Raw genomic sequence first — 23,300 nt, forward strand, 5'->3', positions numbered from 1 at the left:
CTTTACAACCAGTAAACATTTCTCCAGACAGCCAAAGACTGAGGAGCATTACATTACACTACATTCACAGACCCAGCTTTACAGAACCTTGGTTTGGGTTTTTTCAGGAGGCGTGAGGGGTGACAAAAACCTGCTTACAAGTCAGGAAGGAGCATGCAGAAATTTCACTTTCTAGCCCCAAGCCAAGACCATTCAAAAGCATTTCTCTCCACAGCCTCAAGGCTCAAAGTTTCAACACTGATTTGATTCACCTTAGAGTATCTAGCTGGTGTAACTGCCTAGGAGGGGAACACTATCAAGCTGCAGCTACATTACGGAGACTTCATAAATCTTAGCAAGTAAGAACTGCAAGCAACTAAACACATATGGCAGATCAAACCATACAGAGCACTTGCAGAAATAAACAAGACTGCTTAGTTCCAGTTCTTGTGCAAGGCCTGAGGTTTTCAAAAACTCGCAGGATTCCTACCTTGCCCTAGCTCTGTTCCTCCGCTTGGTCATGTGGGACGGACTCCAACCATGAGAGGACTTTCCTCTCCTATGTCCTCCTGCTTAGTTGCTTCCTAGGTCAACAGCTCTGCCATGTTTCTTTGTCTACAACGCAAAGGGAGGGCACACTTGCACCTGACAGCAGAACAAAGCAGCAAAAGCAGCATAAGAAGGTATGAGCTCAATCTAAAATGGTAATTATGTAAAGACGGCTGAGAGCATGCTCATACACAGTATTCTTTGATTCACTTCCCTGTCTCAAGCAACTTCTTTAGCTGTTTTCTTTTGATAATGACAGTGCCATCTGCTCTTATCACTTATCTGATATCCCTACCTTTTGAGTATGGAAACTCATCCCTGCTCACATAAAATATCATCAAATCCATTACGTGCTGTTTATGAAAACATACCCTGTGCTGGAGGGAAGAGGTTACAAGGAATATGACTTCAAATAGCAAACCACAAGATACTAGGAAGAAATTAAACCCTAAACATGAGTTCTTCACATTATTGTCCTTAGCAGCTGCCACTTTCCTCAATCACATTTCAGAAGAAATGCCTGCAAACTCCCCACAACTAGCCTCAAGTGAAACCAAATCCCTAGCAATAGTCTGGCAGAATACACAAATATGCACTGGGCCTGGGAACCTCATTCTCTGGCAGAGTTTGCCATGTTCTAATTAAAGGACCATAATCTGTAAAATCATCAGGCACATGCTGGTGGGAATAAGGATGAGTGTGTTGGTGAATGGATGGGGGCACTGACAGCATTATTATAAGTTGTATTTATAATATACAAACTCTACAGGCACCTTCTCAATGACAGCTCACTAGCTTCATGTAAAGGAAAAAATTGCTTAGGGAGTCTGCGTAGTCTTCATTATTGAAAGTCTTTAAAAAGAAATTAGACATCTGCCAAAAATGACATGAGTATAACTGAATCTTCTGTGGACAGGACAGACACCATTCTGATGTCCTTCCAAACTCACAGCTAAACAAGGCTGTTCTTTGATCTGCCTACCTTTTGGCCTCCAAGTGGGTTAGTCTCTCCCTCCATAATCTCCATTTCACCAGAAATCATTCCCAAAATGAATATAATTCCTTATAATATGAAACATCACTAAATAGGTAAGTAGACAAGGATCATAAAAAGCACATTGTGAAGCTTTGTGTATTTAAGGTTTGTGAATCACCCCCCCTTCCCCAAACTGGTTATCTCTAATTCAGAGACAGAAAACCAACGATGCTATTCAGGTTCAGTTCAGACAATTTCTCCAAAAGAGGAGCTGTAAAGTGGTAACTAAGGCTCACTGGAAGCTAGCAAGCTAATGAAAGGTGGATGATCTTGGTTATTTATCAGCACCTCAGGACTTGAAAGAAAAGCAACACCTGACTGGCTAAAAACTCAACCCAGAGAGACAGGGGCTACAATTTCCCAGCTATGTCAGTGAGCAACCAGAGCGTCTCGTGATGACAAGTCATGCTTTGTCCAAAACTGCATATATATAAAGCAGGGAAGGGGAGGGTGTAAAGCTAAAATACGATAACTGAATCTAAACAATGCCAGGGGGAACAAAGGCCTGAATTTTTAAAAGCTCAATTCCAATTCGTGTGTCCAAATAAAGATCAGATTATGAAAATTCAACTACTATGCATGCAAGCCTTTTGAAACAAATATAGTTATTAACTTTGCAATAAGAATTAGTAAGTGTGGAGAACTTTTCAAAGTGACTTCTGCTTGCTTATGCAAAAAAAGCACACAAGGTCTAAGAAAATCCAGCTTTGAGATCTCTTGCTAATCACTCTCAAGTCTAAAAGGCTCAAATGTGTCACACAGTTTCAAGCTTAGCACAGCTGTTCTAAGCACACTTCAGTTAACCAGGAATATTAATCAGCTAAACATTATTTCATAATTCTTGGTAATGATGTATATAAATGCCCAAACTACAAATTACACAGTTGATGATGCTTCTAAGTTCATGTATTGAAACTCATTTACAATCACCTTCTTCCAAACTTAAAAAATAAAGGAAGTACATATTTCTCCCTCCACCTCAGACTAAAAGGACCAATGCAAAGATACCTCCACAAATTTGATGTTCTCCCAAAAATGTAAGGAAAAATTTGTAGTAGCTATTTAGCCACATCATGATTTCTAGCTTTAGTGTCATCATACACATGAAACACATAGGTAAGACAAGTTCCATTCTCTGTCAGGTATACTCAGTACTGAAAGTCAACTAGCCAAATGCGTGCTTTCTTTTCCTAACATATAGCCCGATTGCCACTTAGGCTACTATGCAGCAATGTTTTTATCAAGTAGCACAAGTAATCACTACAGCCTGGGCTCAAGTACATATCTGATAACATATCTGCCCAGAGCTGTATGCATAATAAAGTAAAATATAATAAATCTAGCACAAGAATCTCTTGTTTTTCAATCATCCCATGTTTAGCTAACTGAGAAGCTTTAGAAAACACATGACAATTCCATTATGTCCAGTAAGCTACCTTTGATTCCATTTTTCTTTGCAGAACAACAATCAGTAGGAGCTCACCTGACAAGAGACCCTATCTAAAAACTAAAGGACTATAAGATTCAGTAATCCAACTTGTGGGTCAGGTCACTTGTATTGCAAGTACTGCACATTTGTAACTCCAAAACTTGATTTATTTGATTTTTCCCAAGGCTCCTGGAACTTCTCACTCAAGCAGCTTCAATAAGGTGATTCTGCTGCCTCATCTTGTTGCAGAGCCACACCTGTGGTCTCTTTTCTTACCAAAGAAGAAAGACTTTATAGTTACTGAATTCTCATAGGGTATATGGTAAAGTGAAACCAAGTCTGAAAGTCTTCAACAAAACTGAAAAGTCATCGCTCAACTACAAGGGTCACATCTCTATCTATTGCTTGCCATTGTGAACCTAAATATTCACAAATTGTACAATATAAATGAAGTAGTTATTTACTGTCCCCCCAATCAAGGAACCTACAGATAGCCTCTAATGCATTTAATTACTTGGTATCTGTAAGCACTTTGATGATGAAAAGCAATGTAAAGTGTCAAGTATTAATACTGTGAAACCAGCAGCTCAAAAGCATGTTGCCAAAGTACAGCAATAAGCTTGTCCTTTTAAACCTGTTCATAATAATTATGGCTGTTAACAACAGATATTGTTCAGCTGAATGAACATGGTGAGACTTCAGCAAACAGCTCTCATCAATCTGACATTCTTACAAACGTCCCTTGCTAAATGTCAAGTGAGATTTCTAGAGGGAAAGAAAAATGCTTTCTTGCCAGAAAAGGACAAAGTTTATGCAGATAAGAAAAGAAAGCGAGATAGAAGTGGAAGTAAATAACTGTTTCCAAAAAAACGCTAAAATTACTGCCAACTCCACAATCTATTAATAAAGGGCCCAGTTCCAAGCAGGAGAAAGGATCAATTACAGTGCTGCAAAGTGCATCTTTCAAACACTAGTATTACTCTCTTTACAGCTAAAGAAAAAACCCAAGAAGATACTGTGATGTTTTAATTTTTTTTTTCTAATTCACACCTATGTTTCAGTCCTTTAAAGAGTTATATGGAAGTAATTTCCTAGGTGATAACCTATTTCTTTGTTCTTAAACATCCTAAAGAAAGAAATACCTTAACTCAAGATGCAGAGGTAAACTATGGCACATTTCATTACAAGTTTTTTTTTACATGCACAATTTAAATATGCAGAAGGATTTTCCTGAAGGGGCATTTATACTATCCAGTTAACTGAAATACTCAGTGTTGCACCGGACCTCTAGTTCACAGGATACCTGGTATGTCCAAAATGCTTAACCCTTATGAAAACATAATGAATGGGTGCATGTTAGCTTAGGAGCAAGGAACTCTAAGTGTTACCCCAACAGAAACCAGAATTGCCAATATCTTGAAATTATTTTCCATCTGGAAAGTGAACAGTTGTTTTTTTTTCCACAAGGATGACAAAAATAACATTTTTAAATGGTTATAAAATGCTTTAAAAGATACATCTTTAGCATGCCTTACTATGAGCACCCATCTTCCCCCCTTTCCTATGCATATATTAGAATTCGGATCATTTCCATCATGTTAATGCATCTCATTTCCAGTAACAGATGTATTATGGTCCTCTATGCATATGGTTTTGATTTGTACCATGGCCTTTCATATACATATAAAATCCTGGCATCAGCTGCCATTTAAGCAGCTGACACAAGGAGTAATGTGTTTTCAGAAAAGCAAAGGCTGGTGGTTCTCAAAGAAATTCTGATAGTTGAAAGAAATCCAGAAGAAAAATAGTCCCGTTTCTATAAGGCTTTTCAAGGCAGTCCTGAAAGACTTCAAGAACTATTCTCTCTCTAAGCTTATAAAACTTCACGGACACTTCCATTTTACAGATACAGATTTTATTTATTAATTTTTTTATTTATTTTTAAGCGGGGGACAAGGAAGAATATATTTCCAGGTTAAGTCTAAAATTAATCATGCTTACATTAAAAGAAGTAGTGGTGTGGGTTGGTTGTCTTTTTTATACTGCTGGATTCATAAGTATTAATGACTTATGAAATCACTTGGTTCATCTAAATCAAGCCCCTGAATTTCCTACTGCAAAAGTAGTTCTACATGACAGGCAAGAATAATAAAATAACATATTTCAAAGGTCAGATTGATTAACACAAAAACGAAGATAACAGTTATTCAAATTCAGTCACATATTCTGTTATACTGTTAGTGAAGTACACTACAGATATGTCATCACTTTCCAAATCATTAGAGACTAGACATGACTGGACATCTCATAGAGACATGATGTTTCATTTTTATAGTCATAACTTCTAGGTGGGCCAGTTTTGAACTGAGATAAAAAAAAAAACTTCAATATTTTACAGCTGTGGAATCTGCACAACGTTTAGCCCTTTGCTGAAGAGCTTTTATTACGGATAGAACTGATGATTTCAGGTCTTGCAACTTTAAGACATTATGACAGAAGAACCACCTTAAAAGACATGACCCAGGTAAAAGTAACGTGATTATACACACCAAAATCCACAAGAATTATGAAACAAGAGTTCTGAACATTTGATATTTGTATCAATGGGAGTTTACTCTGATTCCTAAAGAACTAAGTCTACTAGCTATTCTAGCATAAGCAGCCAGCTAGACTTTTTCTCTCAAGGGGGAATATTCACTGTGCATCTAGAAACTAAACAAGACACTGTTTTGAAAAGCACTTTGTAGATCCAAAGTAGTGTCATTTACTTTCTAACATTCCACACTAACCAAATCCAACCTGGCAAAAGGACCCTGTGGTGGAGGAAACAGTGCAGAAAAAAAATCAGAGGAAAAAATAAAAAGGGAAGGTAGGGCATTCTGTATTCTCCCATCTACAAAACAGATCTGTTTTATAATTGAAAAAAATTTCATTTTTCCAAGGTGTGAATAAGGAGCACAGGTTATACTTTCAAGATTGTGTTAGTCTCCTTCATGGAACCAGGTACCTTAAACAGGAACCTCTGGGGGGCAGAGATGGCTTAGGGACAATCCACATTCATCAGTCCAGTAACAGGCAGCAAAAAAAGATCAGAGCAATCAAAACTGATATACCACAAACAAAAGCCTCCTAACACTTTCTCTAAGGATTGAGGCCTGGTTTTTTGACTCTTCAGTGTCTGAAATAAGCTTAAGATTATTGTTCTGCTGCTCAATTCCTTCCCCTACTCGGTGAACTGATTCAGCTGTTATTTTTATCAACATCTCTTCCTAAGGGTGTATTTCAAACCCTAAACGTTAGCCATCTTTTTAGGTCAGAACTGGGTAATAACAGAATTAAATTTCTGTATCAGGAAAAGTTATTGTATGAGAAAACGGGAGAGGGGGGGATTGGGAGGGGTAAGAAACACATTTTACCTCATTTTTATTGGATTGATGTACTTCCCTGTAAGCATACTAAGCCACATCAGTACTTGCAGCTAATGAAAGAGTTGTCAGAACCCCTGCCTCATCTTAGAGAGCTCTGCCGCAACGAGGCCAGCCCGGCAGAGTCCGGAGGCGTCGGCAGGAGCCCAGCCCTGCCCGGCCGCGGGGAAGGGAGCGGCCCTACAGCACCCCCTAGTGCCCAGCGCCAAGCACGGCACCTGCGCCCACACCAGTCACAGAACGGTTGGGGTTCGAAGGGACCTCCAAAAATCATCTACTCCAACGGCCTGCCCCGGGCAGGGACACCTTCCACAAAACCCGTCAGCCTTCCCTCCTCACTCACACCCCCTCCTCTTTCCTTGCCGTTGTGTACACACCACACTGGCAAAGACCAGGTTCCGACTTCATTCTCAGCAGTGTGAACCCCACGTGCCTCTGCCACCTCCAGTGCCATCGCTCAGCTCCATGACCAGGCGGAATCCTGCCTCTTGCTCTCTTCCAGTCAGTCTGCTCCCTGAGAAGCATCAGAAAGGCTTGCCAAGTGACCGGCAGGCCTGTGGAATCTCTTTACAGCTTCATTCCCAGCCAGCTTTTCCTACTCTGGGTGTGAAGGCAAGCTACCACCCCATTTCTCACCCAAGGCAAAATATGAACCCACTCGTGTTACTAGATTTCTGTTGAAAACCCAGCAGGGCTGCCCAGGAGCCTCTCTTCTCCTTCCCACCTCTCCCCTCAGTCCAGCAGCCAACACCCTATCCCCCTTGGGGCTCCTTACCCCACTCCATTCCCCTTCAAGTTGCAACTGGGTGTGGGACACCATGCTTCACATTCCCAAGGCCTATGCTGCACCACGATAAATTGAATTTAGAAATTATGCTTCTTTAAGGACTATGCATAAAGCAGTTCCAGGTCATGAAGAAAACAAACTGATTTTTAAACTGTCTGCTTTCAATCATGATAAAACGCAGTAAGAAGTCCAGAAAAAATGGCAAAGGCAAGAACTTGTAAGATTTAAAGTAGAGATAGGGCTCGCTGAAATAGACTTTCAATGCTTGGCTCCAGATACAATATTTCAAAAAGACTTGCCAGAGGAAACACCATGCAGATCTGCTCCTACAGGAGAGGAGGCAAGGGGCTATAGTAAGAAAAACTTGCAACTAATTTTTATAGACAAGATGGGAGGAAGGAGAAACACCCGTTCCAACTCTTCAGTTGAAACTTGACCTTGAAGAGAAGGCTCCATGGAGACTTCATAGCAGCCTTCCAGTACCCAAAGGGGGCTTATAAGAAAGATGGGGACAATTTTTTAGTAGAGCCTGTAGTGGTAGGACAAAGGATAATGGCTTTAAACTGGAAGAGGGTATCTTTAGATTAGAAATTAGGAAGAAATTCTTTACTGTGAAGGTGGTGAGACACTAGAACAGGCTGCCCAGAGAAGCTGTGGATGCCCCATCCCTGGCGGTGTTCAAGGCGAGGCTGGATGGGGCTTTGAGCAACCTGGTCTGGTGGAAGGTGTCCCTGCCCATGGCAGGGGGATTTGAACTATATGGTCTTTAATGTCCCTTTCAACCCAATACATTTGATGATTCGTTCCACGGACTGCAGGAAAAGCAAAAAGGTCATCTAAAAAAATTCTGATAGTTGTTCACCTTGCAAGTACAAGAAGTTTTAATGTTCTGAACAGAAAAATTTGCTTCTGTTGTAGCAGAAATGAGTATGACAGAGGCACTTGAACCTTCTGAAGAAATAGGTGTGTGCACACACATGTACATTATTTCCACCTGTAGACATGAGAACAGGAATGCATTTCTAAATAAATATTGTGCTACCCACTGACCAAAGTCTGGAAAAGTTAGCATCATGCAGCATTAAGAGAACAATGACAAGAGCAGTATCTGTATTTATGAAGATCTGAGATCAAAATGTGAATTCAACTCAAATTATTTCATAAAGCAAAGCAGCCCAAACTATTTTGATAGACAACACAACCTTGTTCTGACAGTGACAGAACATCATAACAAGACTAAAATGTTAGTAAATGTATTATTTAAACTGTAGTTAGATTTACACAGAGGGTAGTAGGAGCGATCTTGAAGGATCTGGTGCTTCTTCATCTTGTTCTGATTTGGATTTTTTTTATTATTTTAAAACTTTATAAAGGAAGAGTATATACATACTACTGAATGTATACGCTGTTTCAATGTTGCCTCTATTGTGCCCGAGAACTGAAAACTTTAAATAGCTTTGGCATTAAGATGGTGGCTTCCATAAATAGAAGTCAAAGCTACCATCTTTATGAACCTTCCTTTCCTATTTCACACACTTACGAACAATCTCTCCTGATTATGTGATACTCGTTTTACCTAATGTAGATGAGCCTTAAATATAGAAATAATGTTAACAGCAAGTTAACTTAATGTTTTAAATGTATCCTCTGTACCACAACAGAAGTGACAAGGCAAAAAGTTATACTGTTCTTCTGTGCTTCACTCCACACAAAAACTTAAATGTAAATATACTTGCTCTGTAAGGAATATATACAAAGGGAAAAAAAAACATAACCTGCTTTGTAATCAGTTTTCTATTTTTGGATCCTCCCACCAAGTTCAATAGAAAATTACATCCCAAACATTAAATGCTATGGTGTAGTTCAACAAGTCCTACAGGAAAATGCTAGATTAATGTTTTATTATGTTCCATAAATTTAAGAGTAATCACCATGTAGTCCTATTACTTTTTGATGGAAACCTATAATCTCCATATCCATTAAATGCCATATGGATCATCTTCAGGGAACATAGGCTCCTCTAAATGCACGACTGCAGGTTGACGTACCATAGCCTTACCTCTTTAAAACTCTTGCTACAGGGGTTATTTTACTAAACACTGCAAGTAGATCCCTTGCTGGGATTAGCTGGCTGGACTGCTGGAGGGTCTCTAAGCCCCAATGCTGCTGCAAGGTCCAACTATTCTGAGTTTTACATGTCAGTGTTCTCAGAGAGCAGTGTCAGCCCTCTGGTTTGCTTACACAGCTACAGAGCAATTGAAGCAGCACACCACCAGCATGGGTTTTGTAATATTCATCTCTATTACTCAAACTGATCCCACAGTTCTGCTTTTGTTGTTTCTACCTTTGAGGGAAACACAACCTACCTTTCAATTCCAGAGCATGATTTGTAACATAATGTGTTAATGCAAGCTGCAGTACAGACTATGACTGGAGCTTCACGCCACAGGCTGTGCAAAACAATGGAAAGACATAACCTCCAATACAGCACGTCAAAACTTCATGGTTGGTTTAGTGACTCAGCTCTTGTTTAATGCTTCTCAAATTATTCTTTGACCAGCTGGTGTAGAATAGAATGAGTCAGAAGTTGCTTGCATATTTCATCTCCATCCTTACCAGCATAGCAAAAGCAAGCAAGCAAAGAAAAAGAATGAATTAACAATGCCAATGTTTAGAAACAAAACCAAAATAACCTTGCTAGTAGTCTAGTTCCTACTTATACCCTAAAATTACATGAAGGCTGCCCGCTATCTTGACACTGTGATCCACCTTTATTGCCCTCTCATCCAACATCATGGCAGTTGCATCAGTTTTATCCAGGGCTTGGTGCAGCCAGTACAGATGTAGGCATCTCCAGTGTGATCCATTTCTCTGTCCTCTCTGTCTTGCACTACTGCAGTATAATTTTAAACGCATTTGGCCACTAAAGGTAATGCAGAAGGCAAAGCAACACCAGTGTTCTGATCCTTAGTCCTGCCTGGGGAGGAGCGTCTTAATATAATAATTTTGCCTTTAAAAGGTCACAGGTAGCAAAAGAACATATCTGAACCACAGCCTTGACCCTTACTGCATTGAATTGATGGTGCATCCTGTTTTGTTCCAGTTCTGCCAAGTTAAATAGTACGGTCTCAGAAGGGAAATATTACTTTGTCTCATGAAATGACTGAATTTTAATAGCCATTCAACAACAAATTTTAAAAAATTATTACTGTTCACTGAGTGCCTGCAAGCAGAGACTGAAAGCCCAAGCAAGTAAAAGCATTTCTTCATCTTATGAAACTCAGGACATTGTATGTATAATGAAATGCCATTAAAGATATTTGTTACTGTAACACAGAGAAAGCAAGTTAATCAGAAATAGCACGTGTCAGTACACAAGGTGGTGTCAGGGAAGCTTCTCATTTCTGTCCTGAAGGGCAGTAGCCATGCACTGGGGGAGCAATTTACCAGTTTAATGCAATAGCTCAATAACAGTTTTAGTAGCCCATACAGTATATAAATCTATACATTCTTTACCCTACAGGAAAACAGGTCATACAGAAAGCAAAAGCAAGTAAGACAGATCACAGAGTAGCTGCATATTGTTATAGTAGATCAAATACAAGACTGTTCTTCTAATCACAGCTACCTGAATCTCCATAATGTCAACAAGCACAGAAAAAGAGCCTGCTCCCTCCAAAAGGGTCAAAGCATTACCCTAACTTAAAGGCAGTGCATATTGACTATTCTATTGGGGTTCAGTGAGCAGGACAAGAAGAGTATTGGTTAGGTGTATTTTTTCCTTTATTGGGAGACAAGTCTATGTAAAGAATGGTATTCCACAACAACTTCCAATCTGGGGCAAAACCAAGGGCAAAATGCATTAGTTTAATTTCCTATCATCCACACAACTTCTCAGTATTAACCTCAAGGCATAAAAATAAAATTGAGACTCTAGAGAACTGCAGGAAACAAGGAAAACACTAGATCTCAAGTAGCAGACTTGAAGGCTTGATGTTAAAACCACCCAAACCACCATAGTTCTACACTAGTAGTCTTGCCCAAAGCATTTTTAATATAGCCATGATAGTGTTTTGCTCTTTCCAACTGTATTATATGTTTAAGAGGTATTACCTTTTAAGACGACGGTTTCCATAAAAATTAGGAGTGTATTCATAATTTGTTTTAGAAACTGAAACAATTGCAGCATTTCCTTTCCTTTGTAATATTAAAAAAAAAAAAAAAAAATCAGAGTATTACACTAACAGTGCAATTTTCAGTCCCATTACTAACAATGGCATAAGGCCTGTGTAACCTTAAATTCTTAATGTTTTCTAGTGTCTGTATTATCTTACTAAAATCACATGCAACATCAGAGTCTTTTGTAGAAGAAATGCTTCTTCATCCAGTGACCTTTCCTCCACTGCTTCTTGTAGTGCTTACTACTAGGCTTAAATAATTAAACATGCCTAAGCCCGAAGTGATTGCAGAAATGCACCTACATTTGAAAAGTACTATTTAGACAATAATATGTAGAACAACAACTGGAGGCCAAATGCTTATTCTCATCAACTGACATCCTGATTGAAACTACCTACTGATTTCTGTGGCCTGAGGGCCTGGACAAGATCATGAAAGCAGCCTTCTAGTACACCAATTACAGTTAAACAACACGGAACTATCAGCAATATTCAGAAGTAAAAGAATTTAAGTGTTAAAATCTCAGGCACAGTTTCCTATTAAAAAAAAAAGAGCACTCTCATTGTACAATAGACATTTAACCTGGACAAAATAACCTTAGGAAATAAGTATGTCACAGTTTAAAATATGCGGTATCTTCTCGAGTATTATTAATTTTCTAAATCTGTGAACTTTCCAAAATGCACTTTCTCCTCCCTCAACATAATACAAAAATCACTTCCACTATCAAAGTAAATGTTTATGAATATCAGAGTAGTAGCTTCATCCATTCCTATTTCCTCTGCATTCTCAAGATCATCACTTTGTAACATTTTTCTCCTGAAGTTTCCCTTCCCATTTCCAAAAGTGTATAGAGAAAGATGCTGGTGGAAAAGCCTATTTCTGGCAACGCCAGAAAGACTTCGAAGTGGCTTATCCTTAGCCAGAGACAAAGATGTAGATGTATGTCACAGACAGATAAGAGGTGATGAAATAAGTTAGGCTTATCCAATGCTAGACCTCAAAAGCTTCCATAAAGTTCCAGGTAGAATAATCACTGAAACGCTCACGATTCGCAGCAAAGTTTTGCTTTCAAATGGCAAATTACATTGTTGCCTGAACTCCCCAGTTACTAAACTGACTTAGTTAAACAAGGATGTGCACAAAGTTTAGGTCAAGCTGACCCACCCTCAAGTCATTAATGCTTAAGTACCCCCATCTCAAATCAACAAAACTGATGACTGAAAGGACTTTTAATTAAGGGAGTCAATCTTGGGAAACAAAGAAGAGATAATGATAAGAACATTGTTATGTAAATTCTGCAGAAAGAGGTCTCCAAATGAAGAAGTTCTGGCAGCAAGAGGAGAGAAGCTGATGAGGTGTTGCAATCACTAATTTGCGCTAGAAGCAATAAACTTGTAACCAATCCTGTGCGTGCATGAAAATGAATATGTAATGTACATGAATATGCAAGTACTCTACTGCATATAATGTGTACCCTCGAGTAGCTTGGTGTGCATGTTTGGAGGAAAGATCGCCCATGCACCCAGTGCTGCAATAAACTAACTGTCAGCTTTCCAAACTATCATTTGGTTTGCAGTTTTCCTTTTATGGTTTTCGGTGACAACACCACAAATATATGTATTTTGGACAGACCTTTTACTAAGTTTCCTTTGTCTTTCCATATTCTGTAAACATCTCTAGTAGAACATACACATTCCATATATTAAATGAGGTGCTTCATAAATAGAAAATATTAAAGCTAATATTCTTGGAAAGTTTCATCTGAGTCTTCACAAGAAGGAACTGGTGGGATCAAGGAAATTCCACCTTCTCTTTCTAAACTTCTAATCTAATACTTCCCATACAGGAAAGCAACATAATTAACACCACTTGCCTGGTGGCAAATATTCCCCTTGAGAGGAAAAAAGCTCAGATGTAGGTAGAAATGCAGAGATGCATCCCTCAAAATAGGACAAATCTAAAGCAGTAATCCCTGACTTTTGACGATTCATGCGTTAGAAAGTGGTATCCCAAGCCCGCACACTACAGAATGCAGTTGATTTATCTGGAGACAGGTGTGGAACTTCTCTATTCATCTAAATGAAAGGAAAGATCTTGTGTCTCCGCCTCCTTCAGAAAAAGAATAAAATAAGAAGAATTAAGGCAGATTAAGAGACTCTTTTAGGCAGCTTAAGACCCTTAAGCACACATTCCCATCCAAGTATTTGTAATATAAGAAGCCTCCTAGTTACCTCTCTCAGCTGTCACTGTTTTCAGTATTGCGTAAAGCCGCTTAAACTATAAAGCTGATTGTCAAGGGAATCCCAGTTTGAAGGGATCTTTTGTGGTTTGAAAGGGTTGTGACTTCTGTAAAAGGAGGGCATCAGGTTACTACAGCAAGCCCTGAATATCGATGACAAAGGAGGAAAAAGGAAAGCTAACAAGTCAGGCTATACAGTCTCTCCCTTACTACTCAGCTAAAACGCATGGTAATTGTGGGGCAGGACTAAGGCAGTCCTTGCACCCCTGAGGCCACTTTGTTCTCCAGTGAATATTACAGATACTTTGCTGTAGGTCACAGGAAAACAAGAGGTGCCACTGAGCAGCTCTGCTACCTATGGCCCACTCTACTGCAAGCATCCACTGATATTTCAGAGGCAAAAGAAACATGGATCAGGCATGATATGAAACCTGAAGCACATAAAGAAAATGCATGGTATTTACTACCTGACAACCAGGTTACATTAATCTAGCCACACGTTAAATCAGCCAAACTCCTCTGCATATTCTAGAGGCAAAAATATAAAGTAATTCACAATTTTTAGTCACTAGAAATCTTCAAAGCTTACACAGTTTTGACTTACATTTTTCATTGGAAGACATGTGGATGATTGCATAAAAATTGCCACAGGTAAATATTCTAAGGTCTCGCTCCTGAACTCCAGAAATCACAGTACTGGTTTTCCAGAAATGAACTAAAATGCCTACTCATTTAGTTAAATTACTTTATATTTCCTTTAAGATACAAATTTTCAATGCATCAGTCATTTAATTTGATTATCATCTCTGGATTCTTAGGTTCTTGCATACCTACATATTAAATTACCTCTTCTGCATGCCTCAATTTGCTTCAGACTCCCTGAATTCAGCTGATCCAAATATCAACTATCACAAACCCAGCACTCCCATAATTCCCCCAACAACCTCATCTAAACTCAAGTTTAGCACATACCCATATAAACTTCTAACTAAAACTCTTGTTTTCCTGGGCCTGCACCCTTCTCCAGTTCACATACTCCTTTTGCCTAAATGGGATCTAAACTATGTCTGTCTCCCATCTAATTTGTTTTCAGAACCAGATTGCAATTCCACCTGCAGAATGATTGCATTTGAACATTACTTGATTAATATTTACAAACCCATTGCAATACAGTAATTGAATAGTCTGTGGTGAGGCAGTACTCCCAGTTATTCTTAATATATATTCTTTTGTTTAAGGAACTGAAGCTCAAATTTCAGTCAAAATCCAAGGCTTCTTACGTTTTCAAAGCTTTTTCAAGAGAGACCCAAATCCTTTATGCAGTTTCAGTAACACCACTCCTGTTATTAGCCTTGCTCTGCCTACCCTTGCTCAAATTAAAATGAGACTTGGGACCTGATTAAGTGGCATTTCTGAAGCATATGCTCAAGATACTTAGAACATTCTATTACCTGTTTTCCCCCACCCAAACTGCCAAAACACACTTTCACTGCATGCAAAAGTAAAATTTTCTTCCATGTGTAGCCTGTACAATGCAATACCTGCTTGTACCCTTACAAGAATATGAAACTACTTTTGTCTTTAGGGTAATCTCTGCTCTATTTTTCCTTCCTACTCTGAGTTCACCCATTCCACTATTTTCTCAACAATTTTTACTATTGCATCTTCTGCTTTCCAGAAAGTGGGTACTCTTTCAGGTTTTAAGTAGATAGATCATTTAGCTTCGAAGTGCCTCATTTTCTTCCTGAAATAACTGAGGGTATGGTGAAGATTTACAGGTTTACATTAAATGCACAGGTGTTAGAGTGAGTAGATCCAGAGAAAAGCCTATAAATAAAACCAGATTGAAACAAACACAGCCTCAATGAGAAAATCTCTGTAGAAAGGCCTAATTGCACAACATTCACCTTCTCTTTGTCCCTTCAACTAGAAGCTGCATGATGCTTTCAGCAATGCTTAACTGATGAACAAGGCAGGGAGTGAGGGGGGTGGGAATCACACAGCCAAAGGAGTGCCAGTCCTAGCTTAGTTTTACCTAATAATACCAAAATGATGTTTTTATGGTTTAATAAACTGGCGATCCACCACATATATAGTGCAGTGTTGCTTTTCTTTCTCATTTGCCAACTTCTTTCTGGGACTGCAGAAAAGACAGTAAAGATTATATACTAGTAGACAAATTAGAAAAAGAAAACCAAGATTGTATGGAAAATATGCCCACTACTTGATAGCCCAATGTTGCACTGATAAGATTTTCTCCTATGACTGAACTATAGAAAGGGGAAGACTCTTTTGCTCCCACAGGGAGTTAAATCAAATTAAGCAAATATTTGCAAAAATAGTTACTGGCCTTCCACCTCACTTAGCTGAACTGGTATGAAGTAAAGATACAGGCATTTCAAAGGAACTAAACAGAGAAGGCTATAACCCTGTTCTTACTCTTGTAAACAGGATGAACAGGACTGCAATTGACAATCTGTAATTACTAGCACCTGCTGGACTTCATGAGCACTTGACATAAATTTAACCTACCAAAATAACATCTCAAATTACCAAAGAGGTTAGAATAATGGGCCTCATGGAAAATTTCCCTGCCATGGGTTGCAAGCTTAAAAACTATGACAATAATGCAGCAACACAAGCCCTTTATATCTGCAGTTATGAGCTTCCTTTAAGCATGTTTTTGTTTTATACTGATGTTGCTGCTACCCTTTGCAATGCACAAAGTACAAACAGAATACCTACCATTGATGGTCAGTTGAGTAAAGAAACTTTGGCAAATTACAAAATAATTATTGTCCATACAGAAGGTTTCTTCAACACACCGGGAAGAGACCTGGATTCCTTGGTACAATTCTGCCTCTGCAGTATATGTTCTGAGAAAGTCTCCAGTTTCTGAAGAAATCTCTGCCCACCACCCTCCTCCAGGATGAATAGGATTCTACCTTACATAACCACTCCAAGTTTGGCAGCAAAAACTCTTACGTGGCAGCATCTTGCAGATTTTGAGAATACAGAAACAGTAAATTTCCTCCTCAGGAATATGAAATAGCTGTAGAAAATTCAGCATACAATTTGGGCATTTGAATCTTAACTTTGAGAACATCAATCTCACTATGTTACCAACCTGAACAGTAACAGCCTCTAGAAGCAGATACCTGCACATGTATACCATGCTCTCACCACTCTCCTTTTGGACCATTCCTGAAAGCTACCATGTCTAAGTCAGTATTTTCTCATGGTTTTTTTTGTTATACATCTCAACAAAAATACACAACATTTTGCATTTATTTTTTAAAAAAACATAAGGAACTTTTGCTGCTAAAACATGCATTCTTGGCTACCTTGATTGTGAAAGGCCAAATAACAGCACCACAAAAGCTGTCTTCCCTAAACAACCTGATTAACTGTCCTTTTGAAAAGCTAAGAAATTAAACAATCTCCAAAACAAACTTCATTTCCACACTTCCAACTAGGAGTACTGAAAGCAGAAAATTAATTCCTTTTAATGTGCTGTTTATGAGTTTTGAATTTATTTAGTATCACTGTTTGGTAGCCCAGAAACTGGAACTATGGGTTCCGAGTCTTCTTCATCCCAAAACCTTATTCTTTGCCACGGAATTAAAAGAAATGGAAAAGAGAACAGGGAGAGGGGGGGAGGAAGGGGAGATGTAATTTAGTGCACTCAACTGACTTGTTAACTGAAAGGATATATTTCTAACTTCATTTGTTTTCTTAAGTATTAGTAAGTAAAATTTACTTTTAGCTAATTCTCTTAAAATAATAACATTTAAGAACACTAACTCTACCCATAGGAATTTCCAGTGATTGTACCATTTGTCATTACAGAAGTACACATTCATTAGCAGTGTGCATTTACTGATAAACTACTCTTTTCTGGCTCCTTATTTCAAAGGCAGGCCCAGTGTCATCACATTAGTATAAGATGTTTGTTATTGCAGACCAACACGATGAGTCAACAATCAAAACTACATGTTCTGCCATCCCACAGAGCTTGTTCTTTTGGTTCAAGTCCTGGAACTGCTGGTACATCTTTCTCCCATCCTTCCCTTGCTTGCATGCTGCTGCAGAGCTCCAGGATTGACTTACCGGTTGTCAGCCCAGCTGGTTTCAGAAGGAAGGAGGAATTCGTGTGTAAAGTACCCTGGGTCTCAGGAGTGCATGTTTCTGTGTTGGAGAAGCTTAGTGCCTGGTTGGCTGACTTCGGCAATGAGAAAAGGAAGCTGATCAATTAACAGGAACTAAGTGAGTAAGAAATTTCAGTGTTCTTTCTCTTCCACTTATTCTTAAAACAACATTTGGATAATTCAGCTCATGAGAATCTCATTGTACCCATATTCCTGCTGAGAGACTTTACCTATGATACACTCACTGCAAGACCTGTGCAGGCCTTTCCTTCGTCTTTCAGCAAGATGTAGGAGCATAGTGGATTGAGCTCATACAAGCACCCAAACTTGACCAAAAAAGCATTTGCTGCATTAGGTGAAGCTGAATGCATATGCGGGGCAAAATGCAATTAAAATGGAAGGGCCACTGAAACACTTAACTCTTTTTCACAGGTTTTTAACTGAACATTAAAAAAAAAAACAAACACATGGTCCAACCAGTGCTAAAGCCTGTTTCCACATAAAACCTGCTAGCACTATTATCCATTTCCATTCTTGCCAGAGTAACAGCAATGGTGCTAGAAACCAAAATTGATACAGTGATATAAAATGTTATGTTATAAACAATACTGTGTATAAGTTGTACAAACAAAACCAAAAAAGAGCAAATATGACAGTGTCATTAGGAAGTCGGAATTGAAACCCAGGAACAGTTGTAATCAAGGTCTATATAACCAACAAAAATATTTAGGTAGGGTTGGGAAGCACGAGATTTCCTCTTCAGTCATTCTGTTAAAATGCAAAATAACCACAATTTTCTTTAGTCTGCAGTATATAAGGAGGTAACACTACATGCAAAAAAAATTCACGAGTCCCACTTCTATAGGGTTGGCGATCAACAGCAACAGATGATTGATAACATCTGGACACCATAAAGAGAGCAGCGACATCTATCTTTCCCACCATACAGGCGACTGCCCTCCCACTCTGTTTAGGGCAACATTACTAAATTATATCCTACACATCAGAATATGTTGAAATACTAGCAGAGCAAACCTGTCGTCTTTTTCCCCAGAACATGAAAGTTGTTTCATCTCCAGGCAGAACATTTCACCCCTGCTTTCATCCAGTCAATGTCTCTGCTTTAATGGTCTCATTACATACTTCAATTCTAACACCAGTGTAAGGCACTAAAATTCATGAGCTGTCATTTCTCCATGCTCCCCTCCACCACTCTTTTATATATATATATATATATATATATATATATATATATATCAGTCATTACACACAGACTGTTCCCCATAGTTAAAAGAGAGCATAGCTCATTGCCTGATGAAATAGGTCCATGTGCTACATGTGATGGGGCCTAAGCAAAGTGGAATGAGGGAAAACTATGGTAAACTGCATCCTACCCAGAAAAAGACTTGTCATAACCATGTAAAGGCATATGGAACACAGAGCATCACTTCCAGAAAATGAGGGAAAACACACCTATAACAGTTCTCCCTTCTTCCTTAATACCCCTTTAAAGCTATTATGCAAAACCAGTGGGAAATAGACTGACTGACAGGATGCAATAACATAAAGAGATTTGATTACTCTGAAGCAGAGCCTTTTCATTAAGTTTCTATCCTTACAACACAGGATCTATTACAAGAAGGGTCATTATACTTGTTTGTACCAAATGGATCAAAGGTCGATCCTATTTGATGTATCCTTGTATTTATAAATCTGACGTAAGTTCCCTTTTCTTTACATATGTTATACATGTATACGTACAAATGCAAGCTCCTCGACATCTGATTATTCAGTAGAACTGTATTTCAATCCATGTCTTTTTACACTAAATAACCAGCTATGCAGTCTTTCAAACAGATACCATATCCTTCAATATTAGTCATTTATATTCATATAATTGAGAAGGAGTAAGTACCTAGCCATTCCATTCGGAGAATGAAGCATCTTTGAAGTGTATTTACAGATGGTTTTCTCACCTCCTTGGGAATGCTAAGTACTATCTGTGCAGCAATAAAAAAAAAAGCTCAACTACAAGACCACCGATTCTATTGCAGTGCAATGGTATTTTATTTCTGTTATTTAATAGGATGATGATAAAGACTACAACAGTCATAGTGTTCCTGCAGAAACTGCAGGGGGGGTGTGTGATGGGGTGGGTGGTTTGGAGGGGTGCAGGGGGATGGTAAGTATCATGTTTAAACACAGAGTAGCACCACAGCCATATGACTGATAGATCTCCAGAAATACCAGAGTGCCATGAACTATGCTGGGTAAGACATTTACTTTGGTCACCTCAGTACTCAGTAGCACCTCCATCCCAAATATTCAGGGCCCATAAGAACACATTTGTGATTGGCACTCCGTTCCATATGAGTTAATACTGTTTGGCCCTAAATATTTCACAAATTCTGTAGCCCCAAAAAAAAAAAAAAATATAAAGCAGCGGCATTCAAAAGGTTAATGAAAACAAAACCAGATGAACTTCACATAAGTGATGCACAAATCCTCAAATTTCCATTCTGTTACCTTCTACTTCCGCTAACAGCAGCAGAAGCAGCTTTTTACTTACATATTCATCATTCCAGAGCTGACTGAAATGCAGAGAAAAAACTAGGCAAGATTTATGAAAATATGGAGACTTCATTGAAGATACTGTATGAGCTATGTGTCTTGCCCATTCTAGATACTTTCCAAATATTTTAGTTGGTTCAATAAAAATATTTCTCTCCCTAGAAATTCTAATACCTTTGAAATGAAAGGAGCTTTATAGTGCTATTTAACTAACATTTTCCAGCACTATAGATCAGTATTTTGCAAGCATTTTTACCGTGCAAATGGCAGGGGGGAAAGAAATTAAAAAAAAAAAAAAAAAAAAAAAAACACCAAACCAAAAACCAACCACACAAAAAACAACTAACCAAAAAAAACCCCCAAAACAAACCAGAAAAGGAAGTAAAAAGGAGATATAAATTACAAGCACAGACTTTACAAATATCACGTTCCATATGCACCCAGTACTCATCTTTTAGCTTTTTTTCCCCAGCTCAAGCAAGCAAGCAGGCAACAAACAAGGAAACAGAAGGGGTAGACAAACCCCTGGACTTACCTTTTGTCCGGTCTCTCCGTAAAGTTCTCAGAGAGAAATTTAAATTCCTCCAGCTGGATTTGATTCTTTTCGGTTTTCTTTTTCTTGAATCACACAGAAGCAAAACAATTAGTTTTCTGAGGTTCCATTTACTGCTTTTCCATCCCCAGCAAAATGTGTCCAGGAGACTATGCCAAAAGTAAGCCCAGAACTCAAAGGCAATTGGAAAAGGGAGCGTAGGGGGTTGCTGCAGGACCAGATTGTGAAATTCAGTAGCTTAAGCACAGAAAGATCCTACTGTACAATATACCTGGCTTCTCTCTCACCAAAAAACTGTACTGCAAACTGTCAGTAGTAGCCTCCAATAGCTGCTGTGTGTGCTGCAGATGGTACGTCTCACTGTTACCTTCCCAGATGGGTAGAGGATTCAAAGAGCAGCAAAAGCAGGGGGTCGCCTCCAAACCAGGTGGATTGCCAGCCACACATTCACTCAGTCCAATTAATCAAGACAAGAACAGCTCAGTCACCAGAGGTATCTCCTTCCAGGGTGCACAGGATTATGGCAAGGTTATTAATCTTGCTTTGCTGCATCCCCCCCACCCCCTACATTCAGCAGCCTGCACCGAGATGATTGCCAGCTCTGTCTCTGTCCCTGTTCTACTGCATTTTGCTCAGCCCTCTGTTGCTGCAAGTGAAACACAGAGGAGGGAGGAATACTAATAAGGTGGTTAGCTACAGTTTCTTTAAGGCATTCTACATACTGTGTGCGCGCGCGTGTCTATGTGTGTGCACGCATTTTCCGTGGGGCGATCTGGTTTTCTTTGCAGCTGAAATAGGACCCGTTTCCACATCAAAGTCTGAATTAATCTGGATTATCACTTAACGAATATCAGAGCCAGCACTTGCTTTTTACTTAGGATAAGAGAAGGGTACTAAATGGTCTAGAAGATTAGTTAGGCTGTAGTGGTTACTGCGGGGGAGGGGAGGGGGGCGGCGGGGGTGGGGGGGGGGGAGCATAGAAACCAGAGTACATCCAGAAGAGCATGTCAGGTTAGAAAATATCTTCTGAAGCAACTCATTTTAGCACTATTTTAGAAGTCATTCTTATATCCTGTACCTGTCAAGATTTTAAAATCAGCACTATATTATCCATCTCTAGATTAGATAGCAATATGCCGAGTCAAAGTAAATATTTTTAGAAAAAATAGGATTTCTGGCAGGAAAAGAAAAATTTAGGAAGTCAGTGGAGTCAGACATCCAGCGCTGTATTTATGAAGGTGCTTGAAATTCCCTATTTTGCTGAGAACTGTTCTGCTGAAACCTTTCACTTGTGAAATGAGTTTAGAGTTCACAGTCCAAGAGCCAAAACAGATTTTTCCATGTCTTGTCCAAGTAGCTGACTTGCATTGGTGTAGGAACCTGGGTATTCTGCTGTGGCAAGTACAACTCCTAGCTGTAATTCACTCCCATGAAATACAAAAACAGTCATATTGCTTTTGCTTTCCCACAGGTAATTCAGACCGTCTGAATTAGGTTCAGGATGCAAGCACTACTGTCTCAGTTAGCTTCAATAATTGCAAGTTTTTGAGGCAGATGACACTTTGAGACTCCTTCAGGAACCTGAAAGCAAAAATAAACCATTTTTCAGAAGCAGCTCAGCGATTACTACAGTAGTAACTATGTGGGACTGGTAAGACTCATAGGTCTGAGTACCCAAATATACTTGGACAGAGCTCCCTATTGAATGAGCAACATGAAATTAGTTTGGTGCTTCATATCACAGGAACAGCTATCACAGCAATTTCTAGCAACTAAACTGCGATTGAACAGAGGTGGAAATGCCTGTGTAGCTTTAGATAGCCTATCCACAGTGGGCTGGCAAGGAAGCCTGGATGCACTGACCACAGCATCATTACTGTGACTTTAGCACAGAGGACTGCAATCTAAAAGGGCACTGTTGCCACAATATTTAGTATTATTACTAACACTAAGTATAACACTAAGCAAAAGCCTTCTACTGGTACGTAAACCCTGCAGTTTTAACAGCTAGTGAACTTAAAGAAAAAACACACAGCACATAAAGGCTGGACCTTCGTGGTATCCGGAAAGAGAAATATAGTGCATGATAGAAAGCTTTCAGAAGGTGGAAGATCAGCCCTGTTCCACTAATCACACATAGTCACTTGGACTTTTGTTCACTTTTGTTTCACTTGCATTATAATTTAAATCTAAAATGATTGATTTATATGAAAGGCCACGGAACTGAAGACATTTTATATGTAACTTTTTTCTTTGCTGCCATTATTTTTCTTCTCCACAACCCATCGTATTCCCAACACTGCATGACACCTTGTGTTTCCGTTTGCAGTTTTCTTGACTTAGGGAGCTTACGCTCATTCATCCATGAACATAACCAAGCCTGGATACATAGGAACATGAGC

At 39.0% G+C, this 23,300-nt stretch overlaps 1 protein-coding gene across 6 annotated transcripts in view; it reads right to left on the minus strand.

The window, feature by feature from the left end:
- Positions 1–22,838, minus strand: part of LRRC4C (leucine rich repeat containing 4C) — a 548,895-nt gene extending 526,057 nt beyond the window's left edge. For 4 of the 6 annotated variants that reach the window (XM_080396367.1, XM_080396365.1, XM_080396369.1 and 1 more), the window contains exon 1: positions 20,881–22,838. The gene's annotated coding sequence lies outside the window, so the exon portion shown is untranslated. Of the gene's footprint in view, positions 1–469; positions 14,041–20,880 lie in introns of those variants that run through there. The other 2 variants (XM_080396366.1, XM_080396383.1) reach the window with 2 other exon arrangements.
- Positions 22,839–23,300: the final 462 nt, after the last annotated feature.

This window comes from Falco punctatus (assembly GCF_963210335.1).
Source record: "Falco punctatus genome assembly, chromosome: 7".
Taxonomy (NCBI): Eukaryota; Metazoa; Chordata; class Aves; order Falconiformes; family Falconidae; genus Falco; species Falco punctatus.